Raw genomic sequence first — 27,214 nt, forward strand, 5'->3', positions numbered from 1 at the left:
AGTTTCATTCATAAGTCTGAGTGGGTATGTAAACAGTATGATGTTGACCAAGGGCTCTGGTTACGCTTCCTTAACCTCTTACTCCATGGTAAAGCTGCAACTGTTCTTTCCAAACTGTCTGATAATGACTGCTTAAATTATAATGTTATAAAGAATTGTTTGCTAGAATTTTTTAAGTTAACACCTGAAACTTATAGAAAAAAGTTTTGTGAGCATAGACGCAAGGCAGATGAAAGTGTGAGTGAATATGTTGCTGAACTAAGCACTTATTTTCATAGGTGGGGGAGTGGATGTCAGGACATCACTTTTGAAGGGCTGGCAGAACTTTTGGTGAGGGAACAAGCCCTTAACACTTGCCTGAGGATATGAGAATCTGGTTAGCTGATAAACAATGCCTTACTGTATATGAGTTGGGGTAGAGGTGAGACCTATACCTAGCAAGCAGGGCATCACTGCACAGGAAAAGGACACACAGTGCTTCTCATGGGTCTAAGGGAAATCATGGTGGGCAGCCCAGACTGCCCCAACAGCGTCTGTCAGTATCAGGGGAAGCCACTCATCCAGGTACACGTCCAGGACCTATAGTTAAATGTTTTAAATGCAACCAGTAGGGACATGTAGTATATAGATGTCCATGGAGGCAACGTGGGGAACAAAAGGTAGGAGAGCCACTAAGTGGGAACAACAAAATGCCAACAGTAGGTTCTATCTAGACAACAAGGGTACCAAACTACCATCCTGCAAATGTCCTAATAGGGAATGATTTTGGTAATGCAGTACCATGTGTTCATGCAGTTACATGCAGTCAGATTTGGAGACAAGCATGTTGGTCTGGTAGCCTGGGGGAGACCCAGACAGACCACACACTTGCAGCCAGGGCTGGTGAGGTGGTTACTTCAGGGAGGGAGCTACCCTGTAGCAATGAGACTGAAGGTGAGTCACAGCTGATTGTGGGTACTGATGTTACCTTGGACAAAGTGACTGCAAGGGCAGATGTGAGTAGTAGTACCCAGGCTGACAGTGAGGCACCACTGTCAGAGGATACCAGACTTCCTGTGGAAGGGGAGCTGGGAAGGGTTTCAAAGAGAGAGTTGAGGCAGGCTCAGCTCTCACACCCTACATTACAAGGCCTGAGGGAGGTAGCTAGTGAAGCACCTGATTCTTAAGGGAAAGGGGAATCTGTATACTGAGACAAAGGGTTACTGTATAAAGAGTGTACCCCTGAGGGAGGGCTAGAGGGTGAAATAATACAGCAATTGGTAGTGCCCAGAGCCTACTATCTGGCACTTCTAGCCATAGCCCATGATATTCCCTTTGTAGGTCATATGGGTATAAAATGTACAAAGAGACATATTATGCAGAACATTTATTGGCCTGAGATTTCCAGAGATGTAACAGGATAATACAGGACCTGTGAGCAGTGCCAAAAGTTAGGCAAGGCAGGAGACATGGTGAAAGCTCCTTTGATGCCTTTGCCTATGATTGAGGACCCATTTCAGAGGGTAGCTATGGATATTGTGGGGCCTCTGATTACCCCAAGTTCCACAGGGAAAAATTATACCTTAGTGGTAGTAGGTTATGCTATCAGATACCCTGAGGCAGTGGCTCTGTCCTCCATTGATGCAGAGAAGGTAGAAAATGCTTTGTTAGAGATTTTTCAGAAGGGTAGGTTTCCCAAAAGAAAATACTGACTGACAGACATACCAATTTCATGGCAGACCTGCTGGCTTGGCTGTGGAAGTACTGTGGGGTGAACCACCTAAAGACAACCCCCTACCATCCCCAGACTAATGATCTTGTTGAGAGGTTAAACTCTACACTCAATACCATGCTATGGGCATTTGCAGACCAGTTTAAGAGGGACCGGGATGAATATTTGCCCTGTCTATTGTTTGCTTGCAGAGAGGTTCCCCAGGAATCCACAGGTTTTTCACCCTTTGAGTTGTTGTGTGGCCACAGGGTGATGGAACCTCTAGATTTAATTTGAGATGAGTGGTAGGGTGAGTCTTTTGTGGCATATGTCCTAAACCTCAAGACAGGGCTCAGGGAACTCATGGGCTTGGCCCAGGAGAGCCAGGCAGATGCCCAACAGCAAAAAAAAGGTCTGGCATGACAGGAATGCTTGAGTTAGAGAGTATGCTGTAGGGCAGCAAGTAATGATTTTCATTCCTGTAAGACACAACAAGCTGCAGGCTGTTTTGGAGGGACCCTACAAGGTGGTAAGGAAGATCAGTGATGTCATCTACATGGTGGAAATGCCAGGCAGAAGGCAGGGGCACAAATTGTACCATGTTAACATGATGAAACCTTACCATGATAGGGAGGCCCTTGTGCTGAGTATTTGCAGTGGATTGCAGGAGGAGTCTGAGGGAGATCTGGTGACTGATCTCCTCATTGAGGCTCGGACTGATACCTCAGTGGAAGGGGTAGCAATGTCCCAGCAGCTATCTCCTACCCAGGTTCAATACATCCGAGCAGTGTTACAGGGGTTTGGGGGCATGTTCACTGGAAAACCAGGGTGCACCCACCTGGTACAGCACCATGTGGATACAGGAACCCAAAGGCCTGTCAAGCAGGCCCCTTATGGGGTACCTGAGAGAGTCAAACTCTGAGGGAGGAGATACAGGAAATATTGGAACTAGGGGTAATTCAGGAGTCCATCAGTCCCTGCACCTCCCCAGTGGTGCTGGTACCAAAGAAGGATGGCAGCACCAGGTTCATTGTGGACTACAGGAAATTAAATAGTCACACAGAGTCAGATGCTTACCCCATGCCTAGGACAAATGAAGCACTAGAGCAGCTGAGTGGGGCTAAGTATCTTACTACCACTGATCTTACCAAGGGTTGCGAGCAGGTGCCCTTGACTCCCAGTGCTAGAGAGGTCAGCCTTTGTGACTCCTTTTGGCTTGTATGAGTTCACAAAGATGTCCTTTGGGGTGAAAAATGCCCCAGTGACTTTCCAGAGGCTGGTAGGTCATATTCTAGCAGGAGCAGGAGATTTTGCCCTTGCTTATCTAGATGATATTGCCATCTACAGCCATTCCTGGCAAGAGCACCTTTAGCATGTCAAGGAGGTGCTGGGCAGACTACAGAGGGCAAGGTTGACCAAGGGTGACAGCAAATTTCAGGTGGGTATGGCAGAGGTCTCCTACCTAGGACATAGAACAGGCCAGTACCTGCCAAAGTGGAAGCCATTCAGGCATGGCCTGCGCCTGTTACCAAAAAGCAGGTGAGGGCATTTTTAGGGACAGCAGGGTACTGCAGAAAGTTCATCCCCAGTTATAGTACCATAGCTGCTCCCCTCACAGACCTAACAAGAAAAAACAGGCCAGATAAGGTAGAGTGGACCCCAGCATGTGAGCAGGCATTCCAGAAACTTAAAGGAGTTTTGGGAGGACCCCCTGTGTTAACCAGTCTAGATTACAGCAAAGAAGTTGTTGTGCAGGTGAATGCTTCAAACCATGGGGTGGGGGCTGCACTTAGCCAGATTTCTTCAGAGGGAAAAGAGGACCCAGTAGTTTATCTCAGTCATAGGCCCCAACCCAGGAAGGAATGCAATGCAGCTGTAGAAAAGGAATGTCTAGCCATAGTGTGGGCACTGCAGAAACTTCAGCCTTATCTTTATGGAAGGAAATTCATTGTAGTTACAGACCACAATCCCTTAACATGGCTACATCGAGCCATTCAGCAGAATGCCTAGTTACTAAGGTGGAGCCTAGGATTGCAAGCATATGATATGACAGTGCAGCACTGCAGTGGGCTTAGCACTGCCAACACAGATGGGGTCTCAAGACAGGGAATGGGGTAAGGTATTGCTAGATAGGCTTAACCCTCTCAAGCAACATTTCTCAAGGGTCACTTAAAAAACTAGCTTGAGTTGTCATGGGGAGGAAAATTGTGAAGGCTGCCAGCCCAGCTAGCTGGAATTTTGTAAATAATTCTGTTATTTGTGAAAAGTAATATGGTTTGTATGCTTGTCTTACAAATGTAAGAAAACTGTATGTTATGTGTTGAGCTTCAAGAATGTAACCACAGTGTACTCTACTGGAAAAGAACAGAGTTAACTTGCAAACTCTAAGAAAATAAGTGAATTGTTTACGATGGTGCTTATCTCAGCTAGGAGACAGAATGGCTGCAGCTAGAAATTCTTTCTATTGTCTGTAAACAGAAATAATTGCAGGTTTCAAAGGTAAAAGTGTGTAACTGTTTTACAGCTTTCATTTCCAGGGTAAACTCCCAAAAGATAAGTATTTTTGACACAGAGGTGCTAAATTTTAAGTTTCTGTTAGCCTGGGAACTAAAGCCAAAAGTTACAAAGAATGATGTAATCTGAGATAACCCAGCAGAAATGTGTGATAGTAATTTAAGAATTATCTCAGAGAGAAAGTCTGTGCATTTTGTATCTTGTCTTTGGACCTGTATACATTCAGCACTTGAATTTGCCTGACACTGTAAGTAAGATTTAGGTATAGTGTTTCTCTTAGAGATATATAAGAATATGTTAAGATTAGTTTAGATGTTTTCTGTATTTATTTGAGACTGTCCTGCAATGTTTTTTTAAAGTATTTTCTGTGATTCTGAACTCTGTTGTCATTCTGTTGAGTTATTGAATATTGTCTTATGCTTTTATTTATTAATAAATATATTTAAAACTGTTAACTATGGTTGATTTGTTTAGACATATTTAAGCTCTGAGAATACTTGCATATGTATTTGGTGACACTGTACAGGCCACTCCTAAATAGCCTTAGCCTTGGACACACTTACCATTTGGATAGTAGTACATTATGCAGTAGAATTGGTCACCCTTTGATAAGGGCCTTATAGTAGCTGATATGCAAGGGTGGTTGCTGGCAGCTGGTACTACCTTATAGTCTGGGCAGAAGGGGGCATAGCTAGTAAACCTGTGACAGCCTTCTCCAGGAGTGCTTGTGTGTTTGTATATAAATCAAATCTCAAAGTATGTGTGTGTCAGCTACTTGGGCAGGAACAGGAAGCACTGGTTGAACAGAGAGGGTGCTGGAGGTTTTGGCTTAACCACTCAGGTGAGATCTTAACCCTATAGCTGTGCCAGTAGGGAGTCTTATTGGGGATCTGAAGAGAGAGGGAGAAACCATTCCCAGACTGACTGTGATCTCTGCTCTTAAGGGAAATTGTACTTTACTGTATGTGTACTTGTCAGCCTCCCGATGTGCATGTCCCTCACTGTTGTTAGTGGTGAGGATTAATGCTCCTTGATTACTGGGCCAATGCAGGGCCATCACAAGCTTTATCAGGGTGCTTAATATTTTTGCTTTATCAGATTGAGTCAGTCCTAGTATGGACAGTTCAAATATATTAACATATCATATACTTACCCATTCCTCTCCTGTTTAATATGTCAGCTCTCATAATATTATACCCAGGAGATATGATTTCTTTATCTTTAAAAGTGGGTTGGAGCTAGGTTTAGGTTACCGATACAAAATCAGGTTTATGAGTAGAGAATGATGCAGAAAATTCTGGTATTTATTGGAAAGGCTTCAAACGTTTATGTTGCTGGGTTTAAGTCCAGGAAAATCAATCTAGGAAGATGAGTTGGCTGAGCAGAGGACTTGGGGTGTTCTAAAAGGTTGGCATGTTGGTTGGCACCAAGGAGGTTACTGGAGGTATGGTGGATTGGTTGTGTTCTGCTTAATGTATAAGAACCAAAATATGGATGTATATCACTGCAGAGTATTAGTTCTGTTTAATGTATAGGAACCAAAGTATGGATGTATATCACTGCAGAGTATTAGTTCTGTTTAATGTATAGGAACCAAAGTATGGATGTATATCACTGCAGAGTATTAGTTCTGTTTAATGTATAGGAACCAAAGTATGGATGTATATCACTGCAGAGTATTAGTTCTGTTTAATGTATAGGAACCAAAGTATGGCTGTATATCACTGCAGAGTATTAGTTCTGTTTAATGTATAGGAACCAAAGTATGGATGTATATCACTGCAGAGTATTAGTCCAGAATATAAGTTAATTTTCTTTGTGATTATTATTTTTGTTTCTCTGGTAAAAGAAAATACTTGAGTAGGATGAGCAAATTTATGTAATACTTGTTTTTTTTTTTTTTTTTTTTTTTTTTGCTTTATTTTTATAAGTAGGCCCTTTGCCTTTTTATTAAATATTATTTTAAAGTTGAAAAGATTGAGTTTTATTACTATAGTGGGTTTTAAGCCATTGATGGCTAAAACAGCCATAGCTGGAGGACAGGAAAAGTGAGCAACATAAACTAAATGTGATTAGAAGGTGAAGATAATTAAGAGTGAGAAAATGTATCCATGGTATCAAAACCTTTTCCACTTTTCTGGTCTGTGCTGCTACTTGTTATTTTGTTGCTTATTTGCAGAAACTATTTTTTTTATACTCATTCAGTAATGCTACCTAGAAATCCATTAAAGAGGCCAAGTCCCATTCTGAGCCCTCCGGTCATCCAGAACAGACTTCACTAACTTCAGAAACTGATTATTTTATTATTATCCTCTACATTTCCTTGCACAGTATTTCTTTATCCAAGATATATCACTTGAACTTAACCTTTGGATTCTTAACATCATTAATATTGTTTCAGAGAAGGAGCTGTACTGTACAATGTGTTTTTTCAAATGGAGTCTAAAAATTACTGTCAGTGTTAAGTGATTTACTGCAAAATAGCATTACTTTTAAATTGGAATTACAATTTAATAACTCCCTTATACTGACAATATGTCTTGAATAATCCAGTCTTCTGTTTACACAGCCCTTGCCTTGTGTACTACTTTGGTAACTTGGCAGCTATTATAATCCAGTTAAAGACATCTAGCAGAAATGACTACCTTGTTTTTCCTGCAAAGGATCCATGTTGCCTCTGCTAGTCAACTGCATTTCAGTACAGTACATTTTAGAAAAAATACTTGTGATTTCTTTATCAATAACATTGAACAAGGAAGATTTAAATTCCTCCCCCATGTTACTTCAAGTTTTCTGAAGGGAAGGTTCACTTGCCATTTTATTTTCCTCAGCCATCTTATTTTTCCATGATTTCTTTATACCTTGGTCATGTCCTTCATTGCACCATTCCATTCAATAATAATTAATGAAACTGGAAACTTCTATGTGTGACATTTTCTTAAATACAAGTCACAGACTCATCTTAGTTTGCCTAGAGAATTTTATTATGTTAATGTATCCAACAACATAACCCAAGACTATAATTGCTTTGTTATATAGTAACTGTATGATGCAAAACTATGCATGTTTAATCATTTTAATGCAAAACTGAAGTGATAATGACATGCCTCAGTAACTGCACATGTTCAGCACTTCATGCCACACTTTGCTTGCAGAAGCTTTAACTGTTATTGTGTTACAAGCAAATTTAAATTCCAGCCATCCCTCCAGTTTAAGTTTTTTCTTCTTACTCTTATTCTTGCTGAATAAATATTAATTCCAAGAATTTAATAGAGATGTGGTAATAAATATATACAGGAGATTTTGGGTATGAACTGTCTACAATGCATATATATGTCCCTGATCTTGAGTAAACAGTGTCCAGAGCTGATATGTCATATTGAAGAAAATAAAATACTGACGGTAACTTACTAAGTAAAACAAATCATGTATTTTATACAACCATAACTTACTTTGCATTGGTTTTGCCTTGCCCAATGAGAATTTCTTATTGATTCTGTTTTTGCCTCATTCAGTATCAGTAGATTGATGAATCAATTGCTCAGTGGTGTTTTGAATCGTACATAATTTTCCTCACTCCCTGGTTCAGTCTACAGACAAATGTTCTGAACTAAGAGTATGACATTATTTATAATACAACAAAATGCAGAATTTCATTTATAATAACTGATGCAATCATTTATTCTCATAGATAACAAAGTCTCTTTGGCTTTTATCCCTACAGCTCACTAAATTTGTGGGAAATACATGACTCTGAAATGAAAAAGTACTCTGTTCTCTTCATGGGCCATCAAAAGAATGAGATATGCTCCAAAATGATATGTAAGTTTTATTTCTGGGTACCATCTGTTGCTGTTAAATTTACTTCCTAAATCACATGATTCTGATAAATGTTATTTCATTGTAATTACTGTTCTAAGAAATAAGATGCTGGATTTCTACTAGTACATTAAATGGACCATACAGAATATCGCTACTTAATCTTTAATCTTAGGAGATGTCACACCTAAGCATTCCCATCAAGTTTTATGATGAGTCTGCTGTTTAATTTGTTATGTTATATAATCATAGAGTCTCTGGAGTAGACTAGAACGTCTGACTTTTGTCTATACATTTATATCCCATATGCTCTGTTGGAGTAAATCTTAATGGCTGTAGGAGTTGAATTTACCGAGGATGACTAATAGCTACATTTCAGTCATCCATGTTCTGACATACTTGAGGGAGACCATTTCATTTTTTAGCTTGCAGAATGTAATCTTAGTAAAGTTCCAATACTGTTCATTGAGCCGTAGTAAAGCAGTTTTGTTTGCAGAAATGTTATTTTATACTACTGTCTTAGATGGGAAAAATGCCTCAAGACAGTGGTTTTACTATGTCCAAGGTAGCATTTTACAGTTTCCATGCAGTATTTCATTCTCTGCTTCAGAGGCGTTATTATTTTTCATTTCAGGGGCACTAATGCTGAGCTTTTGTGACAGTGAAATTGAAGAATTGTTCGTATGCAGTTTAATACAATAAATGAAAGCCCACACAGGAATTACAGTAAATTGTTTGTCTATAATGAAGGTGATATGAATGCACTTATTGTAGGTGAATGCTCCTTAATCCTTTAATTTCTTTTGTTGCACGGACGCATTTAATTACAGATGCTCTACTTTGCACTTGAAGTAAATGAAAATACTTAAAAATGTTCCACACAAAACTAATTGTTGTAGTACAGATTTAAACAATATAAATATTATACTTGTCAATAGAAGCTCAAAATCATTTACTCTGAAACAGAGGCTAAAAACAGTATGAAACTTGTCACTAACTATGATGAATGTCAGGTTAATCAGAAAATGCAGACCAAAGGATTTTGTTTAATTATATGAGATAAATCATCATATTGATCTATTATTAGAAATGCATCAAAAGAGTTCATTTAAAACATGTTTGGAGTTTATAAGTATATTAAATGTAAAATATTCAATATGTGTATCTGCTTGTACACTTGAAAACACAAAGATACTCAAACACAGCATGGTATGATACCTTTTACTGGACCAACAAAGGTTTTGTGATTAAGTACTATTGGGGATTATGAAAACTATGCAAATTGTCATTTATTTCAGTAAATGACTGTGATGCATGCTTCTCTGTTTTTCCTGTGAATTTGCAACAGCCATGTATGTGTGTGCTGCTTAATTTCCCTTCAGCCCTGTCTCCCCAACCATATGTATCATGGGTAAATGTCTCACCGCTTATCATCCTGAACCCATAGCTAATATGTATCTAACTTTGCAATGCTGCCCGAGTTCTGATGTCACCCTGATTGTAATGATATACAGTGTGGGTACCTTACAGCTAAGTATCATACAACTACAGATTATCATAAAGTGTCACCAGGAACTTTATAATAAGACCATCAGGATTACCGATTCAATAATAATGTTATCCACGACTTATAGTGTTCGTTCTAGATCAGTGTGAAAGTTCATTTAATAAAATTCATCTGCAAAGCGGAAGTGGTAACTTTCTAAATTCAATAGGTGGCAGTTCCTGAAAAATGATTTAATGATCATCTTTCCTAAACTTTATGAGGGATAATGAACATAGGTCTTACTTCATACATCCCTTTCCCATCTCCCCCTAAGTTCAATGTCTTCCAGAGCTCCTTTCTCACAGTATCTGTACTTAAAATAAGGGTTTGTATTATTCGCTTTTTGTGTGTGATCAAGAGGGTTATGAGCTTGTAGGTTTTCAATGTGTAGAAACACACACACACACACACACACACACACACACACACACACACACACACACACACACACACACACACACACACACACACGCACACACACACACACACACACACACACACATACACACACACGCAAAGTATTTTCCAAAGGAGGCTTGCAATATTTCTGAATGCTAAAGGTTTCTATCCTGACCCAGGAGAGATCACTGCCACACCTCCAGATTACCTGACTGGAGAACTCAAGTTACTGTTTTGCCCTTGAGAAATACATCAAATAACCCTCCTGGACATGGGCAGCCATTACTAAAGACAATCTTGGGTATTAACTAACATTTCTATGGTATTACATTGGGATGAAACAACCAGGTTTGAATTGACCTCCAGGTCAATAGCCTAGTAATCTTCTATGATCTTATGATCTTATAAACACAGATGGTAATGTATAACAGAGTCGTCTGGATAATCAGTTGTTGTTACATTCACAGGTGGCTACTGTCTTATCAATTAATAATTAAGTAAATCAGCTAGGAGCTTTGAAGGGTGAATAAATAAAAATATTTTAATTAAAAAGGAATGTTGTACAGGACTCAAAAGTTACTTATGTATATATATATATATATATATATATATATATATATATATATATAAACACACACACACACACACACACACACATATATATATATATATATATATATATATATATATAAAACTGTGCAGCAAAAATAGAAAAAAATAAACAGTTTGAGCAACTAGAATGCTTAAAAGAAGAATTTGTCTAATCAACTAAATCTTTCATATCTATTTCTAACTGGAAAAGTTACAGGCCCTAACTCTACTATTTGAATTTTCATTCCACAACAGGCAGTATCAGAAAATAAATTGCCTGTCCATTCTCAGCAACGTGCCATGCTACAGCTCTTAGTATATTAACACATTTTATCCATTTACCTTTAAAATCTGCAACATCTACTCTAAGATGACCAATTATTGGAGAGCCCACATTCTGCCTCTCAGTAGTCATCTTGGGATTAGTGCTTTTGTTTTGTTGCTGGTGGGAGTGGGAGCATAGGGGCATTATTTCCTGGAGAGTGCTGATCACTGGAAATCTTAATAACTGCTTCATAGGTGCCAGATTGGAATTTGTGCTTATAGTTTGCTCCTGGTGAGGGAAGGACCACAGTGCATTGATTCCTGACTGTTTCTGGTTGGGCAGTGCATGTCTGTGTTTGACCATCCTGATTGATCTGTTTGCTATTCAAGGCATCTATCAGGAAAAGGCTACAACAAGACTACAGACCCTTGAATCATCTGGGACAAGGCTGTGGAGCACCGAACAGGCCATGGTCTGCTTCTCATCTTTGGGTTGGTGCTACAGTTTTGCTTCTAGTGACAGAAGAAGCAAAGCAGCATTGTATCCCAATGGAGTGAAGCTGTGGTTAGACCAGCACTAGTAGTAGCCAGGAAGTATCCTTTCAGGTGACTGAATGGATACTTCCTGGCTACTACTAGTGCTGGTAGCACCAACCCAAAGATCCACATATTGTGAGGCACTTAAATGTAACCTTCATAAACCCAAACACCTTCTAGATGAAGTACACATAACAAATACCCTCAGCAGCCCTGAATGCACTCTTTCAAAATGACATACAAACCATATTGACAGCATAGAATACAAAAAAAGTAAAAACATCAACACATACAGCCACATCTCATGGAGCCTCTACTTCTAAGCCCATAAGGCAAGCTACCATAATCCAACATTCTGGTCATTGGAGACTCCATTGTGAAACACACTGATGTCCCTCTCACCAGGCTAAGTAAGGAGAAAGTCATGGTCAGTTGCTTATCAGGGGCCAGGATCCACAACATTATGCACACACTCAGGTCATTGTAACACAAATACCAGTATGGCTCAGTCATAGTCCATGTGGGTGCAAATGACCTGAGACATACCTCCCTAGACTATATGAAGACAGACATCATGGAGCTCTCAAAATATGTGACCAAGGCTGGTATGAGTCAAGCACTGAGCAGCATTTTACCTTCTCCAGTGATGATGCCACAATATGAACAAAAGATGACTGACTTTAATAATTGGTTTAATTTCTGGTGTCATTCTAAGGTGGTGCAGTATTAATCAGCATGGAAAGATATGGTCAACAGACCATGCAATGCCAAACTGAAAGTACTTCCAATGTCGCAAATCAAAACCAAGTAAATCTAAAGGTGTTATTGCTCAGTGCTAGGATTCTAAACAAAGACTCCACTCCCTAGAAGCTCTCTTAGCCCTAGAGAATGCTGACATTTGTGGGGTCACTGAGACATGGTTTATAGCCATGGAAAGCACAACGACAGTGCAAAGTTATAATACCTTCCACACATTTAGACCAACAACTGCATAGACAGGGACTAAAGGTGGAGGTGTCTCGATTAACATAAAAAATAAATATACGTCAAGGCTGGCCAAGCAGGACAATGCATTTCAGCTTCTCCCTGTTCAAACCACCACAGGAAAAATCCCAAAATCCCATATCACTTCCTTGCAAGCTATAGGTTCCCCTCTATGACCCAGGAAACCCACACCGTGAATTTAAACTTATTGAAAACACTCACCATCCAACCCAATACCATATTCATGGGTGATTTTAATTATCTCACTATTAACTGGGAATCATATCGGACACCAAATGTGCAGGCACAGAGATTCCATGATTTTGTAAATACACACTCCCTGGACCAGACAGTCAACACACCAACTAGGGGTGGAATCATACTGGATCTGGTCCTCACTAATATGGGAAAGTGCTGCACACCCTCTAGTGTAATGCCTTCCCTGCAAAGGTCAGACCACAAAATGATCTCCTTTGAAGTAAAAATAAATCCTGGAACCCTAGCTAACTCTGGAATATTTAGGAACTACTCTAATGCTAACTTCCTACTATTAACTGAGAACCTGGCAAAATTCCAAGCCCCCATAAACCCTGAGAACACTGCTGTCTATGCAGAACTGTTCACAGAAACCCTGTACAAGCATGTTAACTGGAAGCAAAGCTGTCTCCACCCAAGGATGTGCTAGACAGTCAAGAGGAGAAGGTTAACACCCACACTACACCTCAAGCAACACATAGCCCTTCTAAACTCACACCAACACCCACACATAGCAAAACTAAATCCACATATGCGGAGGCCATTAACTGTAACCTGCACAAGCAACAAGGACCTCCGAAGCTGAAATGCAAACAAACACCAATCACAACCAAAGTGTCACATAGCTCACAACACCAGTGTGCCACCCAGCAATAGTCCCTAAGGCAAGACAATGTACCTAACACTTTAGTCATAGGTGACTCTATAGTCAGGCACACTGATGTCCCATTCAGTAGGCTGAACAAGGAAAAAATTACAGTGAGCTGCCTGTCGGGTGTCAGGATCCGCCACATAACTCATGCACTCAAGTCACTCCACAACAAGTACAAATATGACTCTGTCATTGTCCATGTTGGAGTGAATGACTTGAGATGTACCTCCCTGGACTAGATGAAAAGAGACATGGAAGAGCTCTTGGATCATGTGGCCCAGGCAGGTATGACCCTAGCCCTGAGTAGCATCCTGTCTTCACCCAGAATGATACCACAATATAAGGACAAAATGATTGACTTCAACAATTGGCTAAGCTTCTGGTGTCATTCAAAGGGGATCCAGTATCTGTCTGCCTGGGACGATATGATCGACAGACCACGATGCTTTGCCAGAGATGGTCTGCACCTGCTGTCCCTGGGATTCAGGTTACTGGCAAAGGCTCTTGCCACCCCTATAGTGCCTTTTTTAGGAAAAGTTCAAAGGACAAAACCACCACCATAACAGGTACAAGCATGCAAAATCTGAAGGTAATGCTACTCAATGCTAGAAGTCTAAACCTCAAAATGCACTCTCTCAAGGCACTCCTAAAAATGGAGAACATTGATATCTGTGCAGTAACTGAGACCTGGTTCAAGTCTCCAGAGAGCACCCCTGCAATTCCAGGCTACAACTGTTACCACACTTTTCAGCCACCAAACCAGGATCGAAACACTAAAGGTGGAGGAGTGTCCATATTCACCAAGGATATTCACACCACCAGGTTAGTTGCCCAACACAATGCATCTGAAATTCTCCAGGTGCAACTAACACTAGGTAAGACTGCAATCCAAATTGTAGCTTGCTACAGATCCCCCACCATGCCCCAAGATTCTCACTACACCTTTCTAAAGACGCTGGAAAATATTAATATACAACCAGACACTTGGTGATTTCAAGTACCCTGCCATTAACTGGGAAAACTACTCATGTACCAACACCTTTGCCCAACGGTTCTTGGAATTCATAAATTCCAATGCCCTGGATCAACTAATCCATAGTCTCACCAGGGGCTCCAATATCCTAGACCTGGTCATTACCAACATGGGAAATCGATGTTCCACACCTATGGTCACCCCCTTGTTGGTCAGGTCAGACCATAAGCTAATCACTCTTAACATCCACATCCCACCCCCACCCCCCAGTAAGAAAACCTCCATAAAAAACTTCTCCAAAGCCAACTTCATGCTACTCAAGTCATAAGTTACAAACTTCATGACACCCATGGAGACGGGAACAGAAAGTTCGACTGCTGAGTCCTACACTAAGGCACTGTGCGAGCACATCCACTCATGCATGAATCGTTCCATCCCAAATAGAACCAAGATGCTCTCCTCCAAAAAAAGAAAGCCAATTTGGTGGTCCCCTGCCATAAACAAACTTTACAACAAAAGGAAGAAACTGTTGCAGAAAAGAGGAAAATCCCAGAATGCAAAAAACTTCCTTACCAGCCTCAGTAAGAAGCTGAGATCCCTCATAAAATCCTCCAAAGCTAGTTACGAAAATAAAATTTCCAAATATTCCAAAGACAACCACAAGGCATTCTATAACTATGTCAAGAATCTAAATGGCAATGCTCAGATCTGCTCGGAGCTACAACAGAATGGCATTAAATATACTGATCCCAAGGATATTGCCAGTATCCTGGCAGATCGATTCAGTGCCAACTTCACCCCCCTCTCACCCCTTAAATGGCCCATCTCAATACCGTAAGATTGCCAAATTCCGGTAATAACAACCACACAGGTAAAAAAGGCACTCTCCGAAGCTAAAATTACAGCCTCCATGGGACCAGATGACATCCCGGGCTGTGCACTACATGAACTACAAAATGAACTGGCACCTCACCTAAGTGTCATGTTTAATCATACCCTCACCTCAGGCTTCATGCCCACTGAGTGGCACACAGCTACAGTTATCCCACTCCACAAGGGGGGATCCACCTTGGATCCCGGGAACTACCGCTCCATCAGTCTGACGAGACTGACCTGCAAGGCCATGGAACGTATTATCATGGAACTTATAAACAAAGACATAGGCAACCTTAAAACACTGGACCCCACCCAGTTTGGGTTCATGAAGGGCCAATCTTGTCTCCTGAACCTGACTGACTTCTTTGAATCAGTCTCCAGAGCTGTGGACGAGGGTAAGGCAGTCCACACAGCCTATCTGGACCTTGCCAAGGCCATTGTCATCATCCCCCACTCTGGAATCATAGATAAACTTACTAAGCTGGGCATTAATCCCTACGTCACTTGCTGGGTTGCCAACTGGCTTACTGACAGAACCCACACTGTAAAAGTAGCTGACTCCAAATCCAGCTCCAGACAAGTGACAAGTGGAGTAACTCAGGGTTCAGTCCTGGGACCTCTCTTGTTTGGCATCTACTTCTCTGAAGTACAGGCCAACACTAAGGGACTCTGGCTAACAAAGTTCGCAGATGACTGCAAACTGGGAGCCATTATTGAATCCCCAAATTATGTCAATACTCTACCAAAGGGCCTTACAGAAACAGATGCTTGGTTCCAGAGCGATGGGCTCAAGCTCAATGCCAAGAAATGTATAGTTATCCCCTTTGGGAAAAAACATGTACCCATGAATTACCACATAGGTGGTAGTACACTAAACACCGAAAGTGTGATAAGAGACTTAGGGACACAGGTGGACAGTGGACTCACCTTCAATAACCACATTGCCACAACAGTCAGGAAATCCTTCTATGTGGCACACCTCATCACTAAGGGCTTTTCAACCAGAAAAAAGGAGGTAATTGTCCCACTGTACTCATCCCTCATTAGACCCATTATAGAATACAATGCCCCATTTGGTATGTACCTCTCAAGACATCTGCAACAACTGGAAAGGCCACAGAAATACCTCACTAAAAGAATCAAAGGCCTAAAGCAGATGCCCTATGCCGACAGCCTTAAAAAACTCCAGGTATACTCTGTTGCATATCGTCTACTCCAAGGTGATCTGTGCTTAACATACAAGGCCATGTCAAACCCAGAGCTGTTGGACATGCTGTACTTAGAGAAATCCCAATCCCTCAGAGCCACACGCTCCAGGGATCTAAACCTTGTCATCACAATGAACAAAACATGCTGGAGGGATAGGTTCCTGACCCAGAGACTCCCCAGACTCTGGAATAGACTGCCTATACATGTCAAGCAGAGCACCTCTTTGGCCCTCTTCAAAAGGAACCTTGATGACTGGATGGGAAAAAGGAAATTCACCCCAGGGATCATGTCAGTCACCCTGCTAGACAGGGGTCCAGGGAAGTAAATAGTGTGGGAAGAAATAGCCAGGGAATTGTTATGGCTAGGCTTGTACAGGCCCTAGGGTCGATAGCCTAGTACCAACCTATGAACCTATGAAAAGAAAAAAATATACATTACAGGAAGTAAAAATTGCAGACAGACTAGAATAAAAACAACAAACAAATAAATAAATAAATAAATAAATTACAATGCTTAGAAAAAAAGAAATTTTTTTTGTAGCAATTACAGGCAGAACTACAAATGAGTATACACATTTGAGGTTACACTTTGGAAATAGCTGATATTATGTATGAAGATGTATGTTGGAGAGAGACAATATAGTTGTTATTGGTGCTGTCTTCAGAGAGCAAGAGATTATTGGAAAAAGTGGGCAGAGAGTCATGGGTCACAAAAGGAGTCAATGAAGACAGCTTAGGCAGCAATAAGAGAGACAGCAAAGAGCTGAGGGGGGACGGGGGGGATTAAGTGGGATCTTGGCAATGACAGGTGCTGGTTTTAGGAGGAAATTTTTCAGATTTAAAGAAATTTGTACTAGTAATGATTCTGGTGTTAGGGGAGCTTGTTCCAAGCCTGGGATACACTGTTTTTGTAAAGAAGTTTGTCAATATTTTTGTTGTGTCAAGTAAGTGCTGGTCTGAGCTTCAGAGAGTGTGGGAGGGAGTGTAAAGGGATATTAGGGAAGAGAGACAGGGACAGGCTAAGGGTTTAAAAAGTAAAGAGTGAGTGAGTTGCAACTGGGAGAAAAGCAGGTGTTGCGGGAAATCCAGCAAGCAAAGTTGTTTTAAAGCAAGGCAGTAATGTGATTTGTAAGTTTGGTTACTGGCAAATCTTGCAACACTGTAATAGGTTTGACGAAGTTTAGCTAGAAGTGTAGATTGTAGATGAGTAAAGATAGAAGAGGCGTATAGTAGACAAGGAAGGAGAAAAGCCTGAGCTAGAGTTTGTTTGGAGTCAGGGGTTATTTATTTTTGATGTCTGTAGAGTAGGCCGAGTTTCTGATTTGTCTTTTTGATACAGTGCTGTCTATGGGTATCAAATTTCAACTGGTCATGAATTATAATGCTGAGGAGCTTTGCATGTGGGTCAGCTTGAATAATGATGCTATCAAGAGAAGAAATGATAAAGGTGGTTTTGAGGTGAGAGAGGGATTTGGGAAGAAAGAGTAGAAGTTTGGATTTCTTGGGGTTAAGTATCATTTGGTTGTCGGTTTGCCATTTTTCTATGGACAAAAGGGTATTTTGAGTGTTAGAGTATAAGTTGGAAATGTTGTTAGAATAGGAGATAAGGGTGGAGTCATCCACGTATTGTATCAAGGTTGAGGCTGTAGAAGAAGTGTGTAGTTGGTTGGTAAAAGTGTTAAAGAGTAGCAGGCCAAGAATGGAGCCTGAGGGACCCCAGTATGAATGGGTAAGAAAGGGGAGCAGGTGGAGTGCCATCTTACCGACTGTTGTCTAATGAAATGTCTAATAAAAATAATGGAATGCTTTACTAAGTTAATTCATAGTCATGGCTACACTATATTTAATGTTTTGTTTTATTATTGTATTTTCTCTTTTCTTATTACATATCTATGCATTTATCTTCAGTAATGGAAGTGTAGTCTTTAAAATAGAAGTTTAATTGAATGATAATCTCACGTGATAAAGGATTGGATTTATTTAAATGTTTTTAACATCAAGTAAAGATTTTCTGATGAAATCCATCAAAAGAGGATTATAGTGCTTAAAATATTGTTAATAAAGTGACAGTTGTATGCTGGGTCTACTATTTTTTTTTATTTTGGATTCATCAGACCTATCACTAAGTACAATACCCCCTTTTTATTACCTAACCAGGCATATCCAGCAATTGGAATGTCCACAGTGGTTCCTCACTAAAAGAATACAGGGAGTAGGTAACATGTCCGATGCAGACATGCTTAAGGCCCTGGCCCTGTATTCTATCTCGGGGAGATCTATGCCTGGCATACAAGGCATTGTCAGACTTCACTCTGATGGACCTCCTGCATAGCTGCAAAACAAACAGCATCAGAATTACCCATTCTAAAGGCTTAAACCTTGCCTGTGATGTAAGTAAGACCTGCTGGAGAGACAAGTATGTATCCCAGAGACTACCCCGTCTATGGAACAGGCTCCCCATCCATGTAAAGCAGAGTTCCTCCTTAACCCAATTCAAGTGTAACTTGAACGACTGAAACGGGAGCAGGGAATTCATCTCTGGTTTGACACCTATGTCTTAATGGACACAGGCAACCTGTAAATGATTCATCTCCCAGACCCCTGCTTGTAAATATTTCGTCTCCCAAGCCCCTGCTTACACTTATCAAGGGTACTAGAACTTGTCAAAGATTTGGAATGCAAGGCACTTGTGGTCATTACCCTATTAAACACCTATGAACCTAAGAATCTGACTAACAGTGGTAACAAAAAATGGACTAAAGGTACTTGAAATAGGTAGTAGGAGAATAAATATTATCACTTTAATGAGAAGCATGGAAAGAAAAAGAGGAACTGTGCAAAAGAAAAATTGTATTAGAAGAGATCAATACTGTCTATCCAAAGCAGCTTGTCACAGCATATGAGAATGACCTAGTAACACGTATGTGAACAGAGGAGAGACAGAAATCTGAAGACATTTAATCAAAAAATGAAATGATGCAACAACAATAAAGCAATGATGGCTGCTGTAAACCATTAAGAAGCATAACAAACATACCTAAATAAATGGTCCTCGTGTGTGTGTGTGTGTGTGTGTGTGTGTGTGTGTGTGTGTGTGTGTGTGTGTGTGTGTGTGTGTGTGTGTGTGTGTGTGTGTGTGTGTACCTCATTAGATGCATAGACAAGCATTGCTCTGGAAATGACTACCTTAAAAATAACAATCCTGCAGAAGAACATCAGTATATATTACCAAAAGCCAAAATACTTTAAAACATGGCCTATGAAAATGCATATAACAGTTCTATAGGAGGTGGAATATAACCAAGAAAGAGAAGAGCAAAATGGTTAATTACAAGATTTTAAAATTAATTGTAAAGGTCAGATATTACAGGCTGAGTAGCAAGAGAAGTATTAACTGATTCGTTATTTTGAGGAATAAATAATATAAGAAGACAAATAAAAGTCTTGAGAAGGTAGTATCTTATGACAATAAGATACTGATAGAAAGGTTAAAATTGTAAAATAAAAAAAAATCATTAATTTCCCTCAACCTCAGTTTGCCGGCTATGATCAGGTCACTTAGCCAGATTGTACTGTTGGGAAATTGACCTAGGCTCCTCAATGTTTTTCTGGATTGCATGCCTAGTAACACTCTATGAATCTTAAATTGTATAGTAGCTTTTACTGACAAAAACACAAAATGTATTACTACACACATCATTTTAAATGCAAAGCCTAACAAAAAAATGAAACATATTTGGGGGGGGGGCATACCCCTCTGTAATCTAAAACAGTGGCTTCATCCCCACATTCTTAAATAGACATAATAACTCCACAGCTGCACAACTTTGAGGAAGGGACAAAGACACTGAAAGGGTCACAGTGAATTAGGTGCCATCAAGTTACAAAATATTCAATACGCTTTTAATTCTGCTCAGCATGTCAGCAAGATAAGTGACATATGAAATAATGACTTGACGACAAACACAATAACAGTGGCTGCCACTGACTGTTATGCACATCATGGCCTTTGCTGCAATATTAAAGGTCTCACTATAAAGCATTACATTTAGCAATATACTCCTATTATACCTAGTACATTTCAGTGTGAAAAAAATACGCTTGTTAACAAAAACATTACTCCCCACCACAGTTACCCACCAATCATCATATTTTTACGCTTCTTTGAGAGGTTTAACATGTTTAGATTTACTTATCTAAGTGTTTGAGCCCTGACCTTATATAATAATTAAGTTCAATATTTAAATACATGCATATATACTACATACATTAAGAACAGACATTTGAAAAAGATTGGCAGACTGTCTACCTAAAAGGATACTATTTAGCAGTGCAATAAATAAACTACACTAGCAATATATGTATAAAAATAGCATTAGCAAAATCTGCTGGCAAGTTCTCAGGAGAGATGCCTGAGATTAGGATCTATTTGAACCGCAAGCTACATTGTAACTAGGTTGCCTGTGAGGAAACAAAATTATACTGACGGAAAAAAAATGCTGATTGCCTTCTAAACATCTCTGGTGCCCTGCAGTGAGCTGGAATAAAAGGCAATCCTGTGTTTTAAAGTTCTCTAATGACATTAAATTTGACTTATTAACAGCTGTGTTTCATTCAGTTGTGCTGTTGCAAGCTGCGTTTTTATGTGCACTTACCAAATCTAGTAGCCAGCATTCATGCTGCAGGTATCAGTTTGTAATTGTATATGAACAATCTTCACCCTTGGGTATACCAATTGTAATCATTTGCTCTGAATTTAAAAAATAAAGCTTCAAGGAAACATCATCCAAACTTAGTGATTGATATATAAATACTTGTTCATACTTATAATGAAGCTCAACTAAATAATAACGAATTACAAAAGTACATTCTGTGCAAACAGCACATTTATTGCAATTTTGTGTTATATATAATGGATAAAAAAAGATTTGAAAAGATGTAGTTAAGCATTTTGTTTTCATAGTGCTTCATCTGCATGTCGCCTGTAATGTACAGTTACTTTGAAAATACATTCTTCCTAACTCTGGGCCTCTGGGACATTGCATATAGTGTCATACCATAGTATGTGCAGCCCTGCTACAATGTCAGAAAACAACAATCAAAGAATACTTGGTTTACTGGCTTCTGCAAGCGAAATCTTCATTACAATTGTAGCAATATGCCTCCCTCTTAACTTTCTGTTCATATCTTGACTGTTTTTTTATAAATGAACATATCATGTGCTGTATAATGAAACTCAAAATATGCTAGATAGTGGGAAGAAGGCAAAAAAGGATGCTTTCTAGCTACATTAAAACACAGCTGTTACACATTATGAGATATACTACAGAGTTCAAGTCTGAAAAATGCACTACAGGTAGGAGGCTCTGTTATACATTACGCTATGGCATTTTTAAAGCACAAATTTATAATTAGAAATGATGGCCTGTAATATGCAGACAGTCTGAACCTTGTTATATTAGATTCCATTGTGTGTTATGCTTTCAGATTCACATTTGACAACTTTTCAAACAATATACTCTTTTGTCATATTTTGGGTTACACATTTTGTTGAAAAAAATGTCTGAAAATCTGTCATAGAGAAAAATGTAAAAGAAAACAGATTAATTGTGTACCACTAATGTCTCTTTTCCACTTTTAGTGGTTGGTTCTGTTTCACAATTTGATATACCCTACAATTCCTGTGGAGACGGCCTTACTGGCATGATTTTGATTTCCTGCCAGAATGCTTTCTTCCCACAATGTCCTTGTCTTCTCTGAATGTTGTGAAATAAGGTCTGTATGTCCTTTTCCCATAACTCCCTCTAAATTTTGTTAAAAGCATGTACAGTTTGCTACCAAATGTTTTTCTAAAGCAAGCTAGATAATAAAATAACACAACAGTTAATAGATAAAGCTGAGAAAGGCAAGCACTATCACTGCCCTACCATGGATACCAAAATAAAATAATATATAATTAAAGCAATAAAATATTAGTGACCCTATATGTTTCTGGAGTCAGTGAGCTAATTTGTTTTCTTAAGGTTAAAAATACTTTAAATGTAACCCTTCACTCATATTCAATAGGTTACAGCCTGGCCCTGTGAGTTAACAGATGATAAAATAGCGACTGCAAGGAAACAATGCCAGATTTCACAGAGAGGCAAAATAGTATGCACAGAAACTGTAGAATGAGGTACAGACAGAAAGCAAGAGGCTAGAGAATTAAATGACATTTTCTGTATATGTAGCAGGGTTGAATTTGTTTAAATTTATTTATTGACATTTGATTACCGGGAAAGTACGACTTGGTAGAAGTCCATTTTCAGAGGAGGCCTGAGCAGAAAAACTCCAAATTATTACAAAACATTTTAAGAACAATAATTTTACAGTTTTCAAAAATAAAACAAAAATATCTGCAGTTTAAATAACTATACCAAATTAGACATAATATAAATGCACTAGTTAAAAATTGATACAAGGTTTAAAGAAAACAAAAGCATTTTATGTTGGAGATTAAGCTTGGGGTGATAAAGAAAAGACGAATATAACGAATTGCATCATCTGCTCAGTTCGCCAACTCGGGAAAGACTAGAAATACACAAACCAAAAAACAGACGTTCTGGTTGTGCGTTTAGTTACAGAGATAATACCTGAATTGTTCATATAGAAACAGAGCCTAGAAGGACTTCTGTAACTGAAGAATAACATGGCCATTGAATACTGAGTGCTGCTCTGGAGGCTATTCAGGTAAAAGGATATCAGACTGCAGGATGTAGTCCAAAGCAAAGCCACCAGAAAGGTACATAGAATGGAGGGCAAAGCATATAATTTGTAATGTAAGGAGCTGATGTTCTTCATATGAGGTGAGGGAGGACAGTGGAACATGACACAGATGCATAAGATTACATCAGGGAACTCTGAAGTGGTTGTGATATAAGGAGCTGATGTTCTTCATATGAGGTGAGGGAGGACAGTGGAACATGACAGATGCATAAGATTACATCAGGGAACTCTGAAGTGGTTGTGATATAAGGAGCTGATGTCCTTCATATGACGTGAGGGAGGACAGTGGAACATGACACAGATGCATAAGATTACAACAGGGAACTGTGAAGTGGTTGTGATATAAGGAGCTGATGTTCTTCATATGAGGTGAGAAAGGACAGTGGAACATGACACAGATGCATAAGGTTACATCAGGGAACTCTGAAGTGGTTGTGATATAAGGAGCTGATGTTCTTCATATGAGGTGAGGGAGGACAGTGGAACATGACACAGATGCATAAGGTTACATCAGGGAACTCTGAAGTGGTTGTGATATAAGGAGCTGATGTTCTTCATATGAGGTGAGGGAGGACAGTGGAACATGACACAGATGCATACGATTACATAAGGGAACTCTGAAGTGGTTGTGATATAAGGAGCTGATGTTCTTCATATGAGGTGAGGGAGGACAGTGGAACATGACACAGATGCATAAGATTACATCAGGGAACTGTGAAGTGGTTGTGATATAAGGAGCTGATGTCCTTCATATGAGGTGAGGGAGGACAGTGGAACATGACACAGATGCATAAGATTACATCAGGGAACTGTGAAGTGGTTGTGATATAAGGAGCTGATGTTCTACATATGAGGTGAGGGAGGACAGTGGAACATGACACAGATGCATAAGATTACATCAGGGAACTCTGAAGTGTTTGTGATATAAGGAGCTGATGTTCTTCATATGAGGTGAGGGAGGACAGTGGAACATGACACAGATGCATACGATTACATCAGGGAACTCTGAAGTGGTTGTGATATAAGGAGCTGATGTTCTTCATATAAGGTGAGGGAGGACAGTGGAACATGACACAGATGCATAAGATTACATCAGGGAACTCTGAAGTGGTTGTGATATAAGGAGCTGATGTCCTTCATATGAGGTGAGGGAGGACAGTGGAACATGACACAGATGCATAAGATTACAACAGGGAACTGTGAAGTGTTTGTGATATAAGGAGCTGATGTTCTTCATATGAGGTGAGGGAGGACAATGGGACATGACACAGATGCATAAGATTACATCAGGGAACTGTGAAGTGTTTGTGATAGAAGGAGCTGATGTTCTTCATATGAGGTGAGGGAGGACAGTGGAACATGACACAGATGCATAAGATTACAACAGGGAACTCTGAAGTGGTTGTGATATAAGGAGCTGATGTTCTTCATATGAGGTGAGGGAGGACAGTGTAACTCGACACAGATGCATAAGATTACATCAGGGAACTCTGAAGTGGTTGTGATATAAGGAGCTGATGTTCTTCATATGAGGTGAGGGAGGACAGTGGAACATGACACAGATGCATAAGATTACATCAGGGAACTCTGAAGTGGTTGTGATATAAGGAGCTGATGTCCTTCATATGAGGTGAGGGAGGACAGTGGAACATGACACAGATGCATAAGATTACAACAGGGAACTCTGAAGTGGTTGTGATATAAGGAGCTGATGTTCTTCATATGAGGTGAGGGAGGACAGTGGAACATGACACAGATGCATACGATTACATCAGGGAACTGTGAAGTGGTTGTGATATAAGGAGCTGATGTTCTACATGTGAGGTGAGGGAGGACAGTGGAACATGACACAGATGCATAAGATTACATCAGGGAACTCTGAAGTGGTTGTGATATAAGGAGCTGATGTTCTTCATATGAGGTGAGGGAGGACAGTGGAACATGACACAGATGCATAAGATTACATCAGGGAACTCTGAAGTGGTTGTGATATAAGGAGCTGATGTTCTTCATATGAGGTGAGGGAGGACAATGGGACATGACACAGATGCATAAGATTACAACAGGGAACTGTGAAGTGTTTGTGATATAAGGAGCTGATGTTCTTCATATGAGGTGAGGGAGGACAGTGGAACATGACACAGATGCATAAGATTACATCAGGGAACTGTGAAGTGTTTGTGATATAAGGAGCTGATGTTCTTCATATGAGGTGAGGGAGGACAGTGGAACATGACACAGATGCATAAGATTACATCGGGGAACTCTGAAGTGGTTGTGATATAAGGAGCTGATGTTCTTCATATGAGGTGAGGGAGGACAGTGGAACATGACACAGATGCATAAGATTACAACAGGGAACTCTGAAGTGGTTGTGATATAAGGAGCTGATGTTCTCCATATGAGGTGAGGGAGGACAGTGGAACATGACACAGATGCATAAGATTACATCAGGGAACTCTGAAGTGTTTGTGATATAAGGAGCTGATGTTCTTCATATGAGGTGAGGGAGGACAGTGGAACATGACACAGATGCATAAGATTACAACAGGGAACTCTGAAGTGGTTGTGATATAAGGAGCTGATGTTCTTCATATGAGGTGAGGGAGGACAGTGGAACATGACACAGATGCATAAGATTACATCAGGGAACTCTGAAGTGGTTGTGATATAAGGAGCTGATGTCCTTCATATGAGGTGAGGGAGGACAGTGGAACATGACACAGATGCATAAGATTACAACAGGGAACTGTGAAGTGTTTGTGATATAAGGAGCTGATGTTCTTCATATGAGGTGAGGGAGGACAATGGGACATGACACAGATGCATAAGATTACATCAGGGAACTGTGAAGTGTTTGTGATATAAGGAGCTGATGTTCTTCATATGAGGTGAGGGAGGACAGTGGAACATGACACAGATGCATAAGATTACAACAGGGAACTCTGAAGTGGTTGTGATATAAGGAGCTGATGTTTTCCATATGAGGTGAGGGAGGACAGTGGAACATGACAGATGCATAAGATTACATCAGGGAACTCTGAAGTGTTTGTGATATAAGGAGCTGATGTTCTTCATATGAGGTGAGGGAGGACAGTGGAACATGACACAGATGCATAAGATTACAACAGGGAACTCTGAAGTGGTTGTGATATAAGGAGCTGATGTTCTTCATATGAGGTGAGGGAGGACAGTGGAACATGACACAGATGCATACGATTACATCAGGGAATTCTGAAGTGGTTGTGATATAAGGAGCTGATGTCCTTCACATGAGGTGAGGGAGGACAGTGGAACATGACACAGATGCATAAGATTACATCAGGGAACTGTGAAGTGGTTGTGATATAAGGAGCTGATGTTCTTCATGTGAGGTGAGGGAGGACAGTGGAACATGACACAGATGCATAAGGTTACATCAGGGAACTCTGAAGTGGTTGTGATATAAGGAGCTGATGTCCTTCATATGACGTGAGGGAGGACAGTGGAACATGACACAGATGCATAAAATTACAACAGGGAACTCTGAAGTGGTTGTGATATAAGGAGCTGATGTTCTTCATATGAGGTGAGGGAGGACAGTGTAACATGACACAGATGCATAAGATTACATCAGGGAACTCTGAAGTGGTTGTGATATAAGGAGCTGATGTTCTTCATATGAGGTGAGGGAGGACAGTGGAACATGACACAGATGCATAAGATTACATCAGGGAACTCTGAAGTGGTTGTGATATAAGGAGCTGATGTCCTTCATATGAGGTGAGGGAGGACAGTGGAACATGACACAGATGCATAAGATTACAACAGGGAACTGTGAAGTGTTTGTGATATAAGGAGCTGATGTTCTTCATATGAGGTGAGGGAGGACAATGGGACATGACACAGATGCATAAGATTACATCAGGGAACTGTGAGGTGTTTGTGATATAAGGAGCTGATGTTCTTCATATGAGGTGAGGGAGGACAGTGGAACATGACACAGATGCATAAGATTACAACAGGGAACTCTGAAGTGGTTGTGATATAAGGAGCTGATGTTCTTCATATGAGGTGAGGGAGGACAGTGGAACATGACACAGATGCATACGATTACATCAGGGAATTCTGAAGTGGTTGTGATATAAGGAGCTGATGTTCT

At 40.1% G+C, this 27,214-nt stretch overlaps 1 protein-coding gene across 3 annotated transcripts in view; it reads left to right on the forward strand.

Annotated features, from left to right (window-relative positions):
- Positions 1-27,214, forward strand: part of RASGEF1A (RasGEF domain family member 1A) — a 2,436,720-nt gene that overhangs the window by 1,236,508 nt on the left and 1,172,998 nt on the right. For all 3 annotated transcript variants that reach the window (XM_044056272.1, XM_044056274.1, XM_044056273.1), the window contains one exon: positions 7,929-8,026. The gene's annotated coding sequence lies outside the window, so the exon portion shown is untranslated. The remainder of the gene's footprint in view (positions 1-7,928; positions 8,027-27,214) is intronic.

Source organism: Protopterus annectens, chromosome 14.part0 (assembly GCF_019279795.1).
Source record: "Protopterus annectens isolate FY-2018-M chromosome 14.part0, PAN1.0, whole genome shotgun sequence".
NCBI lineage: Eukaryota > Metazoa > Chordata > Ceratodontiformes > Protopteridae > Protopterus > Protopterus annectens.